Genomic DNA, 19,126 nt, shown 5'->3' with positions numbered 1-19,126 from the left:
ATTCTATTTTACAAATGAGGAAACTGAGGCACACAGAACTTAAGTAACTTTCCCAAGGTCATACAGCTCGGAAGTGGTAGAGCCAGGAAGTTTTTTTTTTTTTTCTTTTTGGCTGCCCCGTGTGGCAGGCCTGTGGGGTCTTAGTTCCCCGACCAAGGATTGAACCCGTGCCCCATGCAGTGGAAGCGCAGAGTCCTAAGCATTGGACTGCCAGGGAAGTCCCAGGAATTTTTTCATTAAAATTTTTTTGGTGACTACCATATATTTCAAGCAATTTTCTAGGAGCTGGGAATGAATCAAGGAGCAGGGAGATGAGGTCCATTTTAAAGGATCTGTTGGTCTGTTGGAAGCAGGACTGATTGCAAGGTCGGCCCCTGGCTGGCATCGGGCCGGGGGGTGGGGGTGGGTTTGGATTTGGGAAGGCTCTTACCACCCTAAGTGATAAGCCAGTCACTGTGTCTGAACTCTTCATACAAATAGTGTGGTTTATGCTGAACACCTGCCTTCCTTTTGGGAGTCTGGAAATTGCATGTGTGGTAGGCAAGCCCTTGGGCAAAATCCTAGGCATGGAGTCTCTGGTGAGCTTCCCTGGTTGGTGACACTTCACACCTGTTGTGAGAACTCATTGCTGAGAAGCATATTCAGTGCAGCTCTACTGGAAGGGAACCACCTGCACGTCTGTGCCTGATTTCTCCCCAACTTCTCTCCTTGTACCTTTTCCTTTTGCCATCACGCTTGGTGGCCTTCTGCTGTAATAAATCACAGCCATGAATACAACTGTTCATAGAGTCTTGTGAGTCCTCTTAGTGAATTACCAAACCTGAGGGTGGTCTTGGGAACCTCCCAATATAGTTGGTAGTGTGTATTTTCCTCCAGTATGTTAGGAGACCATGTTGGCGTCTCAGCTTATCTCAGTTTGCTCTAGAGCCCAGCCTGGGGGTGCAGCCCAGAGGAGCAGGTGTGAGCATTAGGGGAAATTCTGACTTTACTGGGATGAGATAGAGGTGGGAATCTGGACTGTAGAGTCAAGACTTTGAACCCAGGAGATCTAGCTCCAGAGTGTGTGTTGTTAACTGTATGTTCCCTGCTTGAAAGAAAACATATGCTTTTGTAGTTGAAATTCTTGATAGAAGAGGTTATTTTGGGGAAGAGATTACCACCTTCAAGCTGACTTAAGGTATTTCTCAGAGAGATTATTGCCAAATGTATGCAAATGTGGACAGTGTTTAGTAAAGCCAGATGTGAGTCTAACAAGCTTTGCCTCTAACTTGCTTGGTGACCCTGTCCTTGTTGAGCCTTACTGCAAAGATTTATTTCATCTCCCTCGTGGTCTGTGTTATTTCCTGAATTCCCTACCTGTGGTCACTTCTATATCAGTATTTACTATTATTGTTAATTTAAAAAATTCTGTTATTGAGGGTGTATAATTATTATTGAGGGTATGAAATAGTTTGGGGTCTTTATTGAACTTTGGATCATGATCAAACCTTCATACTGTTTAAAAACTTTTCACTGATGACTTAGGTCTTGCTGAGCAAATTTACTTGGTATTAGTTTTAAATATCTCAAGGCATATCATGTAACCAACAGGAATATTCCTCACTGGTTGCGAGGTCCTGTTGTGTGAAGCGTTTTCATTTTAATGCTTGGAGTAGAGTAACATCAAAGAAATACCCCCTCTTTCAGTCAGTTACTAAAGCCAAGACATGCTTTCATTCATCATTTTAAAGAAAAGACCTATAGGTATATTACATTTTCAATTACTTGTGTACATTTATTAACATCAATATTTTTTGCCTAAGGTGTTAGGTGGAGTTTTGTTAACTCTGAATGGTATTTAGCTCTAGTATCATATAGAAATGATTTTTTTGAAAAATGTTTACTTAAAACAGAGCTTTAGATGAGGTGCTGTTGGAAATATGTGCTAATTTCTTGTTCACATGTATTTTGAGTGGTGAACGTGAGGACTTTGAGGGTCCAGAGGGGAGAGAATTATAAGCTTTCTAGTAATCTTCTTATTCTCTTCGACATCCTCCTCTCCCCAACAACTTTTGGTCTTCGTTTTATAAGAGATCCAAGTGATTGCTTCTAAGAGTGATTGATGACAGACCTTCAGATGTCTGCCGTTGATCTTTTATAAAGAGTGCGTTTCAAGGACCAATGATCCTCTTGAACTCAAACTTAAAAAGAAAATAAAAGGAATTTAAAAAATTGTAGCAAATCGTATTTAGGATAGCTTTATCTTCCAATGTAAGAAAATCTATAAAAAATTATGGTTTAGTCTGGACTTTTTCTTAAAAAATTGAAGTATAGTCGGTTTACAGTATTGTGTTAGTTTCAGGTGTACAGCAGTGATTCAGTTATACATATGTATATTTTTTCAGATTATTTTCCACTATAGGTTATTACAAGGTGTTGAATTTAATTCTTGTGCTATACAGTAAATCCTTGTTGCTTATCCATTTTATGTAAAGTGGTTTGTATCTGTTAATCCTATAATTCTAACTTGTCTCTCCCCCACCCTTTGGTGACCATATGCTTGTTTTCTGTGTTTGTGAGTCTGTTTCTGTTTTGTATGTTGATTCATGTGTGCTACTTTTTATATTTTAATTATTATTTTATTTTTTGGCCTCACCGCACAGCTTGTTGGATCTTAGTTCCCCAACCAGGGATTGAACCTGTGTCCTCGACATTGAAAGTGTGAGTCCTAACCACTGGACCACCAGGAAATTCCCAATTTGTGTTATTTTTCAGATTCCCCATGTAAGTGATGTTATATATTTGTCCTTGTCTGACTCACTTCACTAAGTGTAATCTCTAGGTCCATCCATGTTGCTGCAAGTGGCAATATTTCATTCTTTTTTTGGCTGAGTAATATGGTCTAGATTTTTTTTTTAGTTCATGCATTTCTACTCTTGAAAGTTGCTTTTAGTGTAGGGTGGTGATGGTGCATGGTACCAAAAAACTAGCAGAAGTATGTTTATTGAAGTGAAATGATCATTCCTGGTATATTAATTTCCTGTTGCTGATATTACAAATTATCACAAACTTAGTGACTTAAAGCAACACAAATTTATCATCTTACAGTTCTGGAGGTTAGAGTACAGATGAGTCTTACTGAGCTAAAATCATAGGTGTTTCTTCTGGAGGCTGTAGGGGAGAATCTATTTTCCCATCTTTTCCAGCTTCTAGAGGCCACCTGAGATGTTTGCCTCCTGACGCCTTTTCTCCACCTTCAGGGTGTCATCTTCAGATCCTTTCTCTCTGCCTCTCTGCTTCCGTCATTGCTGTGATTACGTTGACTTTACCTAGATAATTCAGGAGAACACCAGTGTCCTTAATTATTCCTGCAAAGTTTCTTTTGCCGTGGAAGGTAACATATTTACAGATCCAGGTATTGGACATCGTTGGGGCCATTATTCTGTTCACCACAAGTGAATTTGTGATAAAGTTGTATATTGAACCTAGATTTTTATAATAGGTACTGCTCTGGATGTACCTCAGAGGGCGTAGGGTGATGAAGTGAGTACAGTTTAAATTAGCCATTCTCACAAATTATTCTTAAAAATCTCATATGCACACGAGTCATTTAACAAACTCTTTGCAACATGACCATTCATATAGAAAATCCTTAGAAGTTTTTTAAAAAGGTATTAGAACCAGTAATTGAGTTATCAAGGTTGCAGGAATCAAGGTGATTATAGAAAAATTAACTATTTCTGTATACCAGCAACAAACAATTGGTAAGTTGAAATAAAACTTACCATTTGCAATTGTAGAAAAATATGAAAATGTAGTGATAAATTTAACAAAATATATGCAAGACTTGTATGCTGAAAACTACCACAGATTGCTGGGAGAAATTAAAGAATACCTAAAGAAATGGAGAGATGTACCATGTTTATGGATTAGAAGACACTATCTTTTTAAGATTTTAGTTCTCTCCACGTTAATTTGTAGATTCAGTATGATCCCAGTAAAAATCTCAGAGGCTTTTTTTGGTAGAAATTGACAAGTTGATTCTAAAATTTATAATGAAATGCAAAGGTGACCCCCCAAATCTGAACAATTTTGAAAAAGCAAAAGAACATTGGGTTTCTTACACAACCTGTCTTCAACAATTAATATAAAGCTACTGGGCTTCCATAGTGGCGCAGTGGTTAAGAATTCCCTTGCCAATGCAGGGGACATGGGTTTGAGCCCTGGTCCGAGGAGATCCCTCATGCCGTGGAGCAGCTAAGCCCATGCGCCACAACTACTGAGCCTGCACTCTAGAGCCTGGGAGCCACAACTACTGAATTCACACACCACAACTACTGAAGCCTGCGTGCCTAGAGCCCGTGCTCCACAACAAGAGAAGCCACTGCAGTGAGAAGCCCGCACACCTCAACGAAGAGTTACCCCCGCTTGCCGCAACTAGAGAAAGCCCGCACGCAGCAACGAAGACCGAACACAGCCAAAAATAAATAAATAAATTAAAAAATGTACATATATATATATATATATATATAAAGCTACTGTAATCAAGACAGTGGTATTGGTCTAAGGAGAGACATAGATCAATGGAACACAATAGTCAAGAAATAGAGTCACATATAAGGTCAGCTGATTTTTAACAGAATTGCCAAGGTAAATTCAGTAGGGAAAGGATAATCTTTTATACAACAACAGAATATTCCTCGACCTTTAACTCGTACTGTGCTTGAAAATTAACTTGAAAGGAGTAATAAAAGTTGCTGAGATCTTGGGTTAGGCAAAGATCTCTTGGATAGGATACAAAAGCACAATCCATAAAGATAGAATTGAGAAAATGAACTTCATAAAAATTAAAAACTTTTGCTTTTCAAAAGACACTGTTAAAATGAAAGAGAAAATCATAAACTGCAGAAAATATTATATCTGATAAGGACTCTTATTTAGAATAAGAAAAAATTTATACTAGAATGTTCATAGCAGCTTTAATTCATAATAGCCAAACACTGGAAACAATCCAAATGTCCATCAGTTGTTAAATGCATGAACAAACTATGGTACATCCATACAATGAAATAATACTTTGCAATATAAAGAAACAAACTAGTGGTACAGTCAGTAATGTGGATTGATCTTAAAAACGTTATGCTTAGCGAGGAATCCATACACAAAAGACTCCATGATATATGATTCCAATTACATGGACTTCTAGAAAGGTAAAACTTATAGAAGATAGATCAGGGGTTGCCAGGGATTGGGGGTGAGGGAGTGTAGCTCATTTTACTTTTCAAAAGTAAAATGCTGTACCAGTATATTGTTTTATTCATTTGGCGATATAACAGTTGCTGTAGATTATATAGCAGGTTCTAAATTACTTTATTTAAGTCTGTACAACATATACACTCTTGAAGTAATTTTCCTCTTCCATGGTCTGAGTAAAGATTTTGCAAAAGTAGTACTCTTCTTGATCCTGGCTTAAAGGGTAAAGGATCCTTGATTGGTGCACCCCCCCTCCCCCATTTTCAAGTCTATCAGAATACTAATGAGTACTTAAAAATAGTTTGGAAATTATTGGTTTAACCTTTTGTTTTTTCTTGGGAAGTCGTGTTATTCATACACAGCTCTGAAGTTCCTTATGGCACCTTTAGAACGTCAGCCTTTTGGTGCCCCCGGGGTGCACGGTTTTCTGTTAGGCACTGTGACAGTCTGTAGGGGTGTGATGAAAGTACAGCGTATAGATAAGTTCGCCAGAATCGTCACCAAAAGAGCGCCACTTAGTACTGTGAACTCTGAGGAGCTGCGCGGTGTTTTCCTTCTGTGATGTTGGAATTTATCTGTCGTGAGACCGGTGGCCCACTTCCTAAGAGATCATTATTTGAAGGAAATTCAAATCATAATAAGCAACCTGGGACCCTTGGGAGTCTTCAGTTTCTAAGGTTCTCTCCCAGCTTAGTCAACTACTTGAAGGCAGGTCTATGCCTACATATCTGTTCCTGCTCCAGAAGGTAGTTAAGTTGGATTGTGTCTTTATTAGTTGTGTGTCTGCTGCAGTTTCTTGAAATTTGTTGAAAAAATTAAAATTTACTTGTTATGTGGTTGTACATGTAAGGAATTTCCCTATCATAGATTCCCTGATTTTAATGGCTTTCTGTTGTACTCTGCAAAAATAAGTTATTGCTCTATTAATGTGCCCTTTCAGCATCTAGAGTTTGTAATCAGAGAGGGGTTTTCCTTAAGTTTATGGCTTTTCTTAATAATCCTTTGCTGCTGTTGAGTAAAATTCTATTTTTTATCTCAATGGAGATGGCTTAGTCCACTGCAGCGCAGGGGCTCATGACAGTAAAAGACATAAATTGGAATATAGGCATCTCAGAGCCGAACTGTGCCCTCCATTTGATGGCAGACCACGGGGCATGAACTTGATAATAGCGAGCTGTGCCTGCCAGTCTTACGAGTATGAAGAAGTCACATCCTACATAGGCGCTTAGATCCCAAAATCAGCTTTAACTGAGCTTTACACCCCCTCAAAGAACAGTGTGTATGATTTTATGTCTGTAACCCTGTATAGTTATTCTTATGAAAACTAAAATCTCAGTACGTTAGAAGAGTTAGACTTTCATTAAAGGAAAGAAGAGGGAAAATTTCTGCATTTTAAACTGTTCTACTTAAAGTTAAATATCACGTTTCCTAGTTGTGAGTGGGGCATAGGTGGATATTCCTCAGTTGTTTCTCCTTGATGGTGACGTTTCCTGTATACCATTTTCATATTAAACTTGTATAATCTTAATAAAAATGTTGATAAGTTGATAGGATTATCCATGATGGTTTTTGCATGACATAATGCCTATGAAGCATTTATACAGTCTGATATATATATAAGTAGTCAGTAAATGTTGGATGTGAATCCACAAACAACCTTGCTTTTTGAACAGCAGTTGAAAGGAGTGTGATTGGAGATAAACTGAAATGTGTGTAATTAAAGTCAGGTTCCTGAAATCTCTTAATTCTTAAGAGATTAAGAGATCTGTTGTCTGCCAGAGTGAGTTTTGAAGATAAAGAGAGAGCAGGTGCAGTCCTGTGTACAACTTCACTGAACATTTCAACCACATCCATTTTACTAGGTATTTAAAGAGGAATCAAACACGGTACCTTCTCTCGAGGTGCAAAATTGTTCTGTTACTGTGCTTGACCAGAGCACTTAGCCATGTCAGTTCTCTCTCCCATGAACTGAGAGTCTTTTCCTGCGTTCATGTAAGTGCTTTGTGCGATTCCACAGCAATCCCAAGGGCATGAGAATTCCCACATTAGACACGGGAGCCCTGCCTTGGTGCCAGGATTCTGACTGAACTCTGACGAGACCCTCCAGGCTCCTGCTTCTCATGTGAGCTGTTAGTCTTGGTGTGCTGGAGTAGACCGTGAGGGATTTTAAGAAACTGCTTAACCCCCTCCGATGCCCTGCTGGAGCCCTTTCCATGCCTGCTTCCTGTGGACTTCTTGTGCCCACCTGCTGGATCCTTCCTGGGACCTTCAGGAGGAAGGAAGGTGGGCTAAGCCTCCTCAGAGCCCCCTGAGGCGAGGCTTAAAGGGCTCCTGGTTTCCAGGGGTAGGAGTCTGGTGGGGGGGGGCGGATGGTAATCTAGTGGTAGGAAGGTTGACAATCTGTATTTGTTTCATTTCATATTTTGTTTTATTTTATCTCATTTCACCGTATTTTATTTCATGATTCAGTAAGAAAACTGTACTGATGCTCTCTATTCCCACCTGGAAGGATTTCAGAGTAATTCAGATGTGGGAATGAAAACTTGGGTGCCAGAGGGAGACATTTTGCAACACACATTTAAAAAGACATGGCAGTCTTGTTAACATATTGATATAAATGCTGAAGAGATTGTCATAGACGCACAGTTTTAAAGTGCCCTTTATAGCTGAATTTTAAAAATAAAGCAAAAAATACTTTTTGTTTTCTTTTTCCTCCCAATTACTTTTTAAGAGAATTGTCCGAGATTTCAGATGTAAGAAAACTGCTTCTTTCTCCTGATTTTGGCTAAGTTTTATTGTTGTGAAAATTTTCTGCATTGTATTTATTTTAACATGTTTATAGATGTAATCGATTACTTCAGAAGGATTAACTTTTTTTTTTTTTTTTTTTGCGGTACGCGGGCCTCTCACTGTTGTGGCCTCTCCCGTTGCGGAGCACAGGCTCCGGACGCGCAGCCTCAGCGGCCACGGCTCACGGGCCCAGCCGCTCCGCGGCATGTGGGATCTTCCCGGACCGGGGCACGAACCCGTGTCCCCTGCATCGGCAGGCGGACTCTCAACCACTGCGCCACCAGGGAAGCCCAGAAGGGTTAACTTTTTGATGTGGTTATTATAGGAAGTAAAAAAAAAGATAAATTCTATTGAAATATTTGATACAGATACTTTCTCTTCTTTGTAACGTGGTCTCCTCTTCTGTTTTCATTAAATTATTATTTTTATATGTAAAGGTCACTAGTCTATTGCTGCTGTTACTTCCCCCGCATTGTCACATTCAAATAAATATTTTTTCCCTGTGGAAATTGTGCTCAACTGTTGTACAGAAGCAGTTTTCCCTCTCATTGACTGAAAATTAGTTATTTGGAATTTTTCAGTGGAGACAGCGGTTTCACTTCCGTAGATAAGACAAGGCTATCAGGTGGTTGCCTTCTTAATTGGGCTTTTATCTCTTGTCCCACATTTAGGCAGTTACGCTTTTGGTTGTTTTTAACTTATTTGTTAAAGTATGCCTGTAAACAACAGGAAACAAGTAAGTGGTTTTTATCGAAAATAAATGTTTTTCTAGTTTTCAAAAAATAGTGGAGGGGACTTCTGGATTCGGGTGTGGCTTCGAGACTGGAAGGAGGTTGAGGTGTCACTCCATCCTAACAGCAAGGAAAAGCTGAGCCGGCTGAACAATCAACAGCTCTGCTTAGGTCCGTCAGAAAAATGAGGTCACAGGGCAAACTGCTGTCCCCCAACTTGCAGAGACCAGTGAACACAGAGAATCACAACTTCCATCACAGCTCTGGGAGCCAGGACTGGGCTGGGAAAACGCAAACTGCAATAGATGAATTGCTGGAGGCTCCCTCTGGGGGGACTCAGGAGGGCCACACATGTTTGCGAGCTCAACCTCAAGGGGCTCAACGCAGTGCCTTGCGGGAGAGAAGCTCCTGGTGCTTCTGGCAGGAGGAGGGGAGAAGGAACCATTTTGAAATGCACCAGAGCAGTCTGTTCTTTTTAGCAGGGTAGAGTCCCTGGAAGAAACTATTTCAATAGAGCTTAACTGACCGGGGGGAGAAGGAAGGGAAGTACCTAACTCCAGGCAGCTCTAGCCTTTCCAGTGATAGAAGGGAAATCCCAACTCCTGCCTAATCTAGCCGTCCTGTCCACCCGAAGGAAGCGGGGTGGGGGCCGGGGGGGAGAAAGGTTTGTGAAGTTCCCAGTAACAGAGGCAGAGACTCACTGGCAAACTGAAACCTAGTCACGGGGCTATAGCACGCTCCGCTCCCCAGCCCCTCACCACCACATTGCTGAGGCCTATTTACAGCATTTTTTTTTAACCCAGGACAGCATGTCCGGCCGTCAGGTAAAAGCTACAAGGCATACTAGAAGGCAAAAAAATCGTTGGCGTTCTTAAATTTCATAGTGTAACTGTTACCAGGTATTCGAAGTATGGTGATAGTCTGCAGCCCACACCTTGTGGGCTGTAATCGGAAAAATGTAATCGGAAAAACCTGGAAAAATATTTTCATATGTTTAAACGAATGTATAAAACATGTATATATTACTTAGTATGTAATGGCTAAACTTACTATATGTTCAGATTGAATAAGCTTATTTATTCACATCAGATCTACACTAAATTCTTTTAGTCTAAAAGTTTTTATAGAGGGAGAGTATCAGTCCCAAACAATACTTACTGATACGCCACAGCTGAGTAACAGATCTTTAGACCAGTATATCACTCAGCTGAGCTTTAATGTTTATGGTACACCTTGAATATTTATATACCAGTTATTTTTAGAATTCACACAAAGTAAGGAGCATTATACTGATCAGAAGACACTTCATATATGTATGTGTCCCCTGAAAATATTTAAAGTGGAGGTTGTAATTATTATTTATGTTAAGCCTGGGTTTAACACCTCTTTACCAAGTCAGTGGTAAGGAAAAAGTTGGGAGTGGGGCTCTTCTAAGTTAAAAGGCACTATACTTTTTGAAAAAGTCCTTTACAAAAAAAATTTGTTTGGAGGCACAGTTTTGGGAAGTAGAATATGTACTGAGTATTAGAGGACATTGAGAACTTACTGTTAATTTGGTAGGTGTGGTCATTGTGGTTATGGGGAGAAAACATATTTTTTAAAGCTTCATACTGAAGTATTTAGGGGGGTGATGTCTTTTGCCTGAAATTACTTTAAGAAGCTTCAACACACACAAAAGATGAAGATGGCAAAATATTAACAATTGTTGAATCTGGGCAGTGGGTATGTGGGTGTTCACCATACTATTCTTTGTGTATTTCTGTTTTGAAAAATTTTGATAATAAAAGTTAGGAAAACATTCTAGTTTTTGTGCCTAAGGAATAAACTCAAACAAGCCATCAGCAAATAAGGAGGACCCTTCTGGACTTAAAAAATGTTCAGTTCACCTTGTTGTGCCTTTTTTTTTTTTCTTTTCAGTTAGAAGACTATATTAATCATCTAGTCTTGACTGACAGTATGTATCTGGACATTTATGTAATCTGCTACCGATTGACTGTTTTTCAACATCCTGTCAACTATTCTGAACATGCTGGGAGTCTATGTGAACATACCAAGAGAACAAAAGAAATTTTAAAAAAACCCTTCAAATAAACTATTATTACAAAGACAGAGTGATTAAGGAGTAAAAAAATTAGCTGTTGGCTCTTTATGGTAGACCCTACTCATTTAAGGATGCTGGATCAGAAAAAGGATTATCATGGAGCTGTTTAAGTACTGACTAGCTGTTGTTAATAAAGTGTTTGAAAATGTAGTGATGAGTGTGGTACCAATTTCTCTTCTTCCTTATCATGTTTTTTAAGAACACAATGAAAAGAACGGCAGCAAACCATGAAAATACACCAGAACCTCTAATGCTGATCCCTAACTTATATTTTAGCCAGGAGTTACTTAAAGAAGTATTGGGAAGCAGCCGTATAGCACCTGGGAGATCAGCTTGGTGCTTTGTGACCACCTAGAGGGGTGGGATAGGGAGGGTGGGAGGGAGGGAGACGCAAGAGGGAGGAAATATGGGGATATATGTATATGTATAGCTGATTCACTTTGTTGTAAAGCAGAAACTAACACAGTATTGTGACGCAATTATATTCCAATAGAGATGTATTTTTAAAAGTATTCATTTCACATGTATTTTCTGAGAACCTCTGGTGCATAAGGCACGGCTGCTCATTGCCATACAAATTGATGTTGTATAAGGCGCTAATGAATCCTGACCCCAGAGCTGTCTGTATTTAAGACTTTCCATCAAAGGAACTAGAGTTAACCTAAGTAAAACAGCATTGAACGTTGTTGTTGTTTGTTTGATCAGAAGAGGAGGGAAGCTTGCCCCCCACAGGCCTCAGTTATTGAATCGCTTCGCTTCCGTTTGTATTCTCTCCCTTGCGGGTCTCATATGGTCTCTTGCTTTTAATTATCGACTGTGAGTGGATGACTTCCTGATACATGTGTTTGTTCAGACTAAAGACTTGATCTCATCCCAGGACTCCGTACTCATATATCCAGTGCGTGGGTTGCTCATCCAGGGGCTCGAAATTAACATGGCTTAACTTAATTCTTCATCTTCCTCCTCCAGGCCTGCTCCTTGGACAGTCTTCCCATCTTCCTGTGCCCTTTCGCTCGGCCCCCAAACTTTGGAATTTTCCCCTTGTGAACTGCAGTAGTCTCCCAATTGGTCTCCCAGCTTTATTTTTGCCTCTATGGCCGGTTCTAACCCAGCTGCCAGAATGACCTTTAAAAAGTCAAGTTAAGTAGTTAGATCATGTCATTGCTGTACCCGAAACCCTCCATTATTTTTGTCAGTCAGAGTAAAAAGCCGAAGCCCTTAGAGCAGTGCACAGCGCCCTCCCTGCTCCTGAACATACTTACTACCCAGGCTTCTGTCGCCGCGCCTTCACACTTGATCTCCTCTCTCCCTGGAGTGTTCTTCTTCCAGATGTGCATATGGCCTGGCCTCCGCTCCTAGGTTAGGTTAGGTCCTCACTCATTGTGTACTTAATTTTGTTTAAAATTTGCCTCCCTTTCTAGAGTGTAGGAAGTCAGGGATTTTTGTCGTGCTTGGTAAATATTTGTTGAATGAATAAATGTCCGAGGAGGGGGAGAAGCATGCTCGGCACGAGAACGACGTATGCTGCCAGTTTAAGACGTTGTTTATGAAACCCGAATAACCACGATACAAGCAGTATCTGAAAAGCTAATTTATCTCAGTGGTTCTTGGAAGTATTTCATGCAGTATATTAAGTGTTTGATGAGGGTCACTGTGACTTTGGTGATTCTCTTTCTGGAAAATAAGACCTCACTCAATCTTTTTCTAACTTTTTCTTTTTTAGCTTATGTAAAACTTTGTTTAGTCAGATTTATAAAAGCCACTGGTTTTGAATACTAGAATCATATATTCTTTTTGTATGTTTAAGTTGAGGTTGTTTTAGTAGGGCTTCAGCTCTGAAAACAGAACGCTCCGGGTGTGTTGGCAGAAGTGCTTTACTATAGGAAATTAGGTGCTTGTGAAAGGCCCAGGAGGGGTGAAAGAGCCGGTCCCAGATCTCAGAAGGGCTGACCTGCCAGGGGGCCGCCAGCCCGGAGGCTGTCCCTGGACTGTTCAGTGTGAGAAAGCCCCAAGTTAGCTGTGACGTGGGACTAGAAAGCTGCAGCTGCCCTGGTACCCCTACAGGCCGGTACTGGGATGTGGGGGGTTCCCGTCATCCCTCAGAACCGCTGCTTCTCACCCAAGACTCAGCTGGAGACTAGACATTCTACCTTCCGCTTGTCTTGCAGAAGACAGCCAGGAAGGCAGGAAGATCGTCTCTACCTCACTTTTGCCTTCAAGTACTGCATGAGTGCATCCAGCTGGTAGAAATTAACTCTCCTTCGGAAGTCTAACTACAAGGGAACGTGAGAAGTAGAGCTTTTTGAGCTTTCCGTCCTCCGGCACCCCAGAAATCGGGAGGGGTGGGCGGTTGTGTGAACAGATCAGTGTTGTCCCATGGCTCTGTCTTAGCTGGCGTCAGAGTGAGCCGAAGAGCACCCACAGCCTGACCCGGGAAGCTAGAAGGTCCCCGGGCAGCCCGCTTTGTGGCTCTGCGCCTCCGGGCCCCTGGGGCGGGGCTGCTCTTGCCTGCTCTCCCCTTCCTAACCACTTGCCTGCCGTGTTCGTTTGCTTGCCGGTGCCTCAGCAGCTCCTCAGTCTGTCTGACCTGCTCTTTGGCTTCCTCTACGTGGTTGTCTCTTTCTTTGGGTCATAAGGGGGCTGCAGGAACAGCAGGTGGGGTTCCTTCTCTAAGGCCAAGAGCGGGCAAGCTCTCCAAGAAGGAAGCGTGGCATATATAGTTAACACGTGAACACAAGACTAGTTGCCGACCGGGGGCGTGGTTAGCTCTGGACGGGAGAAGAAGGTCGGGACGAACGTTGAGCGTTGAGGAGGAGCGAGAGCGAGAGGGTCTGCAGTGTGAGGGGTCAGCTCGGTGAAGTCTTTCGCCGAGAGTGAGGGTAGGGGGTACTGGAGGAGATTTGAGGGTGTTCTCCGCCCAGAATACTTGCTAATAGTAAGTATCTTAAGAGTATCGATAATTCAAAAGTAGTTTAAACTGATCTGGCCCCTCGGTGATGGGTACTTACTTTCTAGCTCCTGTGGTTGCAGACAGCCCTGCCGCCAGAGCTTTGTGTGCGCGCGGAGCTTCCTGAGAGCAGATCTGGGCTTCGGAAGGTGCCCCTGGGATCGCTGCAGGGGACCGCCTGCCCTGTGTGTACCGCCAGGCCTCCCCGCCAGCGGGCCCCCAGCCTGCCACTGGGTATTCGTGTTCTTGAGAAGTTTCAGTAAATGGAGTTGATGCAAGCGGTGTATTGCATTTGTTGACACTCTTAAATCGAACATTTTTAATATGCTATTGGTCATTTCTAGTCTTTTATGATCCGCTCCTTCATTTGGAGGTGGGGATGGCTGTCATTTTTACATTTTTCTCATGACCAGTCGTTGGGTCATTCCAGGAACATTCATTCCTCTGAGTTTGGTGCCAGCCACGCCATTTACCCCTAGATCAGCGGTCCCCAACCTTTTCGGCACCAGGGACCGGTTTCGTGGAAGACAACTTTTCCATGGCCAGCGCAGCGGCTGGTGGGCGGAGGGGAGGGATGGTTCAGGCGGTAATGCGAGTGACGGGGAGCGGCAGGTGAAGCTTCAATCCGCCTGCCCGCCTCTCACCTGCTCTGCAGCCCGGGTCCTAACAGGCTACACCGGTGCCGCCTGCGCCCAGGGGTTGGGGACCCCTGCCCTAGACGCTCTCGGCCTGTGAATAAGTGACGGTCGAGCACTTTGCACAGATTTTCAGTCTCTGAAAAGTCTATGTTTTTTTGTAACTATGAGATTGTAAAAAGTTTAGAGATAGAAGAGACCTGTCAGGTACCTGGTCTGATCTCCTGTTAGAGATTAATTAACTAATTAATAGGTGAAATGCCTTGCTCCAAGCTGTGACAGTGAGAGGATGTGGCAGTGAACCACATTTTCTGCTTTGTGAGGCCAAAGCAGCAGATGTTCTTCCAGACAACTGGAATGTGTTACTGCCGTTGACCTTCACAGAAGGTATCTCTCAGCTTTTCACTTTTTAAATTCTCCTTAAATTTAGCCGTTGTACAAAATGAGAGGGGAGGTAAATTCTGGGTTTTTGTGCTTAACCAAACTGTATCTGTGTAATGGCAGAATATTAAGAAAAAATTGAATGAGGAATGATTACATATTAAGTATTTACTTACCCAAGTTTATTTAAACGTAGATTTGGCAATAGCTGTAATACAAACATGCTTTAAAACTTGGAATGCTGTTTTTTAGTGTCTGCTGTGTTCACTGAAAGCACATGTCATCTCATGAAATAGTGTCAAGAATAGTTTAGTGTCAAGAATAGTTTAAATAGTGTCAAGAATAGTTTAAAAAAGAGATAGTTGTAAATACTGAATATCTTTCTGCTTGAGAGAGAAATTTTGCAAACAAAAAGTACTAGAATATTTATTTAATACGTAAACAAAATAAAGGAAAACTGTAATGTGCTTTCTCAAATGATACTCAATTACCTGAACAAAGTGAGAAATAGGTTTGACAAGGCTTAAACTTTAGGGCAGTCAGGTGAAACAAACATTATTGATTCTTAAAATTAAGCTTCATTTTATTTTCTCCTTTTATCTTATATCATCCTGATGACCAGCGTACTCTTAAATGATTACCACAGTTTAAATTCTTTGCCAGCGTAAATCAACATTTGGAAAATGGCACAGGAATGCTGTATTTGTAGATTTTGTTCTCTAAAGAATCTTCTTAGTTTTATAGAGTCTTTATGGATGTTTTGAATTTATTTACATATTTATTCTTCCCAAGTTTAAGGAGGTAAATATAATAAAACATAATGTAGTTATATATTTCCTAACTTTTGCTCTGCTGTTACCCTTGAGAGGCTTCCTAGTTCAGTAGCTCAAAGCATGGGCTTTGAAGGCGGAAGCTGTGTTGAAATCAGCTCTCCCATTGTTGCCTCTGGAGTTCCTTTTCTTTTTTCTCCCCTCCTCTCCCCTTCCCTTTCCCTCCCTCCCTCCCTCTCTCCCTTCCTCGCCTCTTCCCCTCCCCTCCCTCCTTCCTTCCTGACGGTGGGAGTGTGGTATTTAAACTTTTAAGCCTCAGTGTCACTACATGTAAAACGGTGATCCCTGTGTCACAGGATTGTGAGGGTTAACTGAGCTTGTGAAGTGGTGTCCTGCACAAAGTAAGGGTTTGATAATTTATCAGGTCTTTGTTTTGGTTTTTTTTAGCACTCCTAGTTATTTTACTACTTTGAAGGAAGCATTTGTGAATTATGTTTTGTCTGGTAATCAATGAAATTGAGCAAATCCTGAGACTACTCCCACTCAAGAGTACTTTATGGAAGGCTCAGGAGAAGAAGGCAGTTACCTTTCTCTCTCTCTCTCTTTTTTTTTTTTGCCCTTTATCTGCTGGTCCCTTAGAGCAGACATTAGCGAGAGGCGTAGGACAGAAGCCCTCCTTGCCCTGCCTTGCCCCGCAGGAGCCTTCCCTCTAAGGAGACAGGAAGGTCGAAAGCACAGCGAGTAGGGCCAGCCTTGGAGAGGGAGTTGGGGAAGGAAGGGGGGAGCAGGCTTGGAGGAGGAGAGCGGCCGTCACTCTGGGGAGGAGGAGCTGGGAGCGGCTCGGGCGTCCACTTAGTGCACCGGCCTTTCACGTTCCAGGCGCCAGGCGGAAGGCTAGGGAGGGGCTCGGGGGTCGTTGGGCACCGGAGGCCTGCCCCAGCCACTCCCAGCCGAGGGGCTTGCAGGGCGGGGGCGGGGTCGAGGGCGTGGCCGCAGGGAGGAGGCGGGAGGGAGGTGGAGTCGCCGGGAGCTGGGGTCTGTGCTGGCTGCTGGGAGAAGCCTTGGGAGAGGGGCGGCCCGAGGCCTGGTGGTGCGGAGGGAGGGCGGGGGTGCCAGGGGCGGTGGGCTGGTGGACGGGAAGCCTCTCGGGCTCTGCGGGAGTGTGGTGGAGCAAAGCCCAGCCGCCCTGGAGTCGGCAGTGACTGGGCGGGTCTCAGTGTGCCGGCGTCTCTCTGGTGGTCCTCATGCACACCTGGGCCGCTTCTTAGCAGCTTTGTCGAATGCCATTGTTTGTTTTGTTTTCCGCTTATCGTTTATTTTTGAATCGAATGCTTTATTTTCCTGTGGATTCTGACAGCGTCTACACTGTGAGGAAAATTGTTTAGAATTTATTTTGCAACCCATGGAAAAGTGTTAATATGTAAGTAAATGACGTTGAAATTAAGGCTTGGTTGACATTTTATTTGCCAGGGTTATTTTGTTTTGTTTGATGAATTATAGTTAACTCTTAAACTGATAAAATTGACAAAACTTTTCTGGGGAGACCTGTTAGTTTATTTTTGAAAAATATACGTTTCTTTTAGCACATTTCCTCTTTTACTTCAGGAAGTACAGTCCTTTTTGTGTAAGTGAATATAGTAGTAGTGTCTTTGGATTTTGGACATTTGGACTTCTCAGACATTTGAAATTGGCATAGAGTGTGTGGTGTTCGTGACGTCTCTCTGCCCTCTGCTGGTCAAAATGTACTATTGCTCTTAACTCTGTAGCTTCAGTCATTCCTTTGAATGAAATAATAACCTGTAATATCAAGAGTGGCCAAAAAATCAAATTTGGGGGAAGAAACCTTTATTGTTTGAAAGGACCGTATTCTCCTTAGGGAAATCCTGCACGATGAATGGTTCTGCCCCAGAGGCCGATAGTGCTGTGGGTGAGAAATATAACTGTCTACTACACTGATGATTATTTTTATATTGTGTGTGTTCGTATTCTTTTCTGAACTTTTCTGTAAGTTCTAGATCTGCTCTGTCCAGTGTGGTTGGCCACTAGCCATATGCTGTTTAAGCGAACTTAAATGTTCACTTCCTTACTCCCACTAGTCACATAATCAAGGCCTGAAAGCCACACATATGGCTAATAGCTACTGTGTTGGACAATGCAGATTAAAGAATATTTTCATATCTCAGAAAGTTCAGTTGACAGTGCTGTTATGATTTTAATTTTTTTTTTTTCTTGCGGTACGCGGGCCTCTCACTGTTGTGGCCTCTCCCGTTGCGGAGCACAGGCTCCGGACACGCAGGCTCAGCGGCCATGGCTCAGGGGCCCAGCCGCTCCGCGGCAGGTGGGATCCTCCCTGACCGGGCACGAACCCGCGCCCCCTGCATCGGCAGGCGGACTCTCAACCACTGCGCCACCAGGGAAGCCCTGATTTTTAAATTTAAATAACAAGGATTATCATTTTCATGAAGTAATCATTGTTCTTACATTTACAACAAATTTCTTTCTTTGGCATGTACCCTTTTCACATGAAAACAGTTTAAACTGAGGGAATATGTTTAGTAGGATTTTAGTTTATTAAGATTTTTTTTTGTACCATGTAATTTACTGCTTTTATTGCCAAATGATTACGGTACGGTTTTCTCAATGTACAGCATTGAGCATTTCTAGTGTTTTCTTAATCTGTTTTGAAGATTAAAGTTAAAGTTAAAAATATTGGCCATCTTTCTCTGTGCCATTTAATTGAGGTGATAGCTGCTTTCTCCTTTTGGTGTGTGTTTGGGATGGAATGAAAGATATAAATCAGAGCATATGTAGAGAAACTAAGACTTTGTGACATTGTGAGTCATACTTAATATATGTTGGTTGTTTAAAAAGAATACATTTTACCCAGATTCCTCTAATGGCAACATTTTGCAAAACTACAGTATCACAACTAGGATATTGACATTGATACGATTTCCAATTTTACCGTGATTTCTATAGTTTTACTTGTATTCGTGTGTGCGTGCGCACATGTTTTCCGTACAGTTCCAGCACCACCAGGATCTCTCGTGTTGCCCTTTTATAGCCACACACGCCTTCCTCCCATCCCCCCTGCCCCCTCCCATCCCTGCTTCTGGCAACCACGAATCTGTTTTCCACTTGTAAAATTCTTTTTTAAATTTCAACTGTTATGAATCTTTAATGATTATAAAAATGGCTTTAATTTTTTTTTTGACAAAGAAAGTACCTTTTTCTTTTTAACATCTTTATTGGAGTATAATTGCTTTACAATGGTGTGTTAGTTTCTGCTTTATAACAGAGTGAATCAGCTATACATACACATATATCCCCATATCTCCTCCCTCCTGCGTCTCCCTCCCACCCTCCCTATCCCACCCCTCTAGGTGGTCACAGAGCACCGAGCTGATCTCCCTGTGTTATGTGGCTGCTTCCGACTAGCTGTCTATTTTACATATGGTTCCACTTGTAAAATTTCGTCATTTAAAAAATGTTATATAAATAGGAACGTCTGATACTTTGGTATTGGCTTTATTTGCTCA

At 42.0% G+C, this 19,126-nt stretch overlaps 1 protein-coding gene across 8 annotated transcripts in view; it reads left to right on the top strand.

The window, feature by feature from the left end:
- SMAP1 (small ArfGAP 1) overlaps positions 1-19,126 on the top strand; it is a 220,853-nt gene that overhangs the window by 82,911 nt on the left and 118,816 nt on the right. Inside the window, exon 1 of one of the 8 annotated variants that reach the window (XM_067011373.1) lies at positions 16,754-17,007. The exons of the other annotated variants lie outside the window; for them this stretch is intronic. The gene's annotated coding sequence lies outside the window, so the exon portion shown is untranslated. Of the gene's footprint in view, positions 1-16,753; positions 17,008-19,126 lie in introns of those variants that run through there. 8 annotated transcript variants of the gene reach the window in all.

The sequence above is a fragment of the Kogia breviceps genome, chromosome 13 (assembly GCF_026419965.1).
Source record: "Kogia breviceps isolate mKogBre1 chromosome 13, mKogBre1 haplotype 1, whole genome shotgun sequence".
Lineage (NCBI taxonomy): Eukaryota > Metazoa > Chordata > Mammalia > Artiodactyla > Physeteridae > Kogia > Kogia breviceps.
The sequence above is the reverse complement of the archived record's forward strand: the minus strand, read 5'-3'. Positions and strand labels throughout refer to the sequence as shown.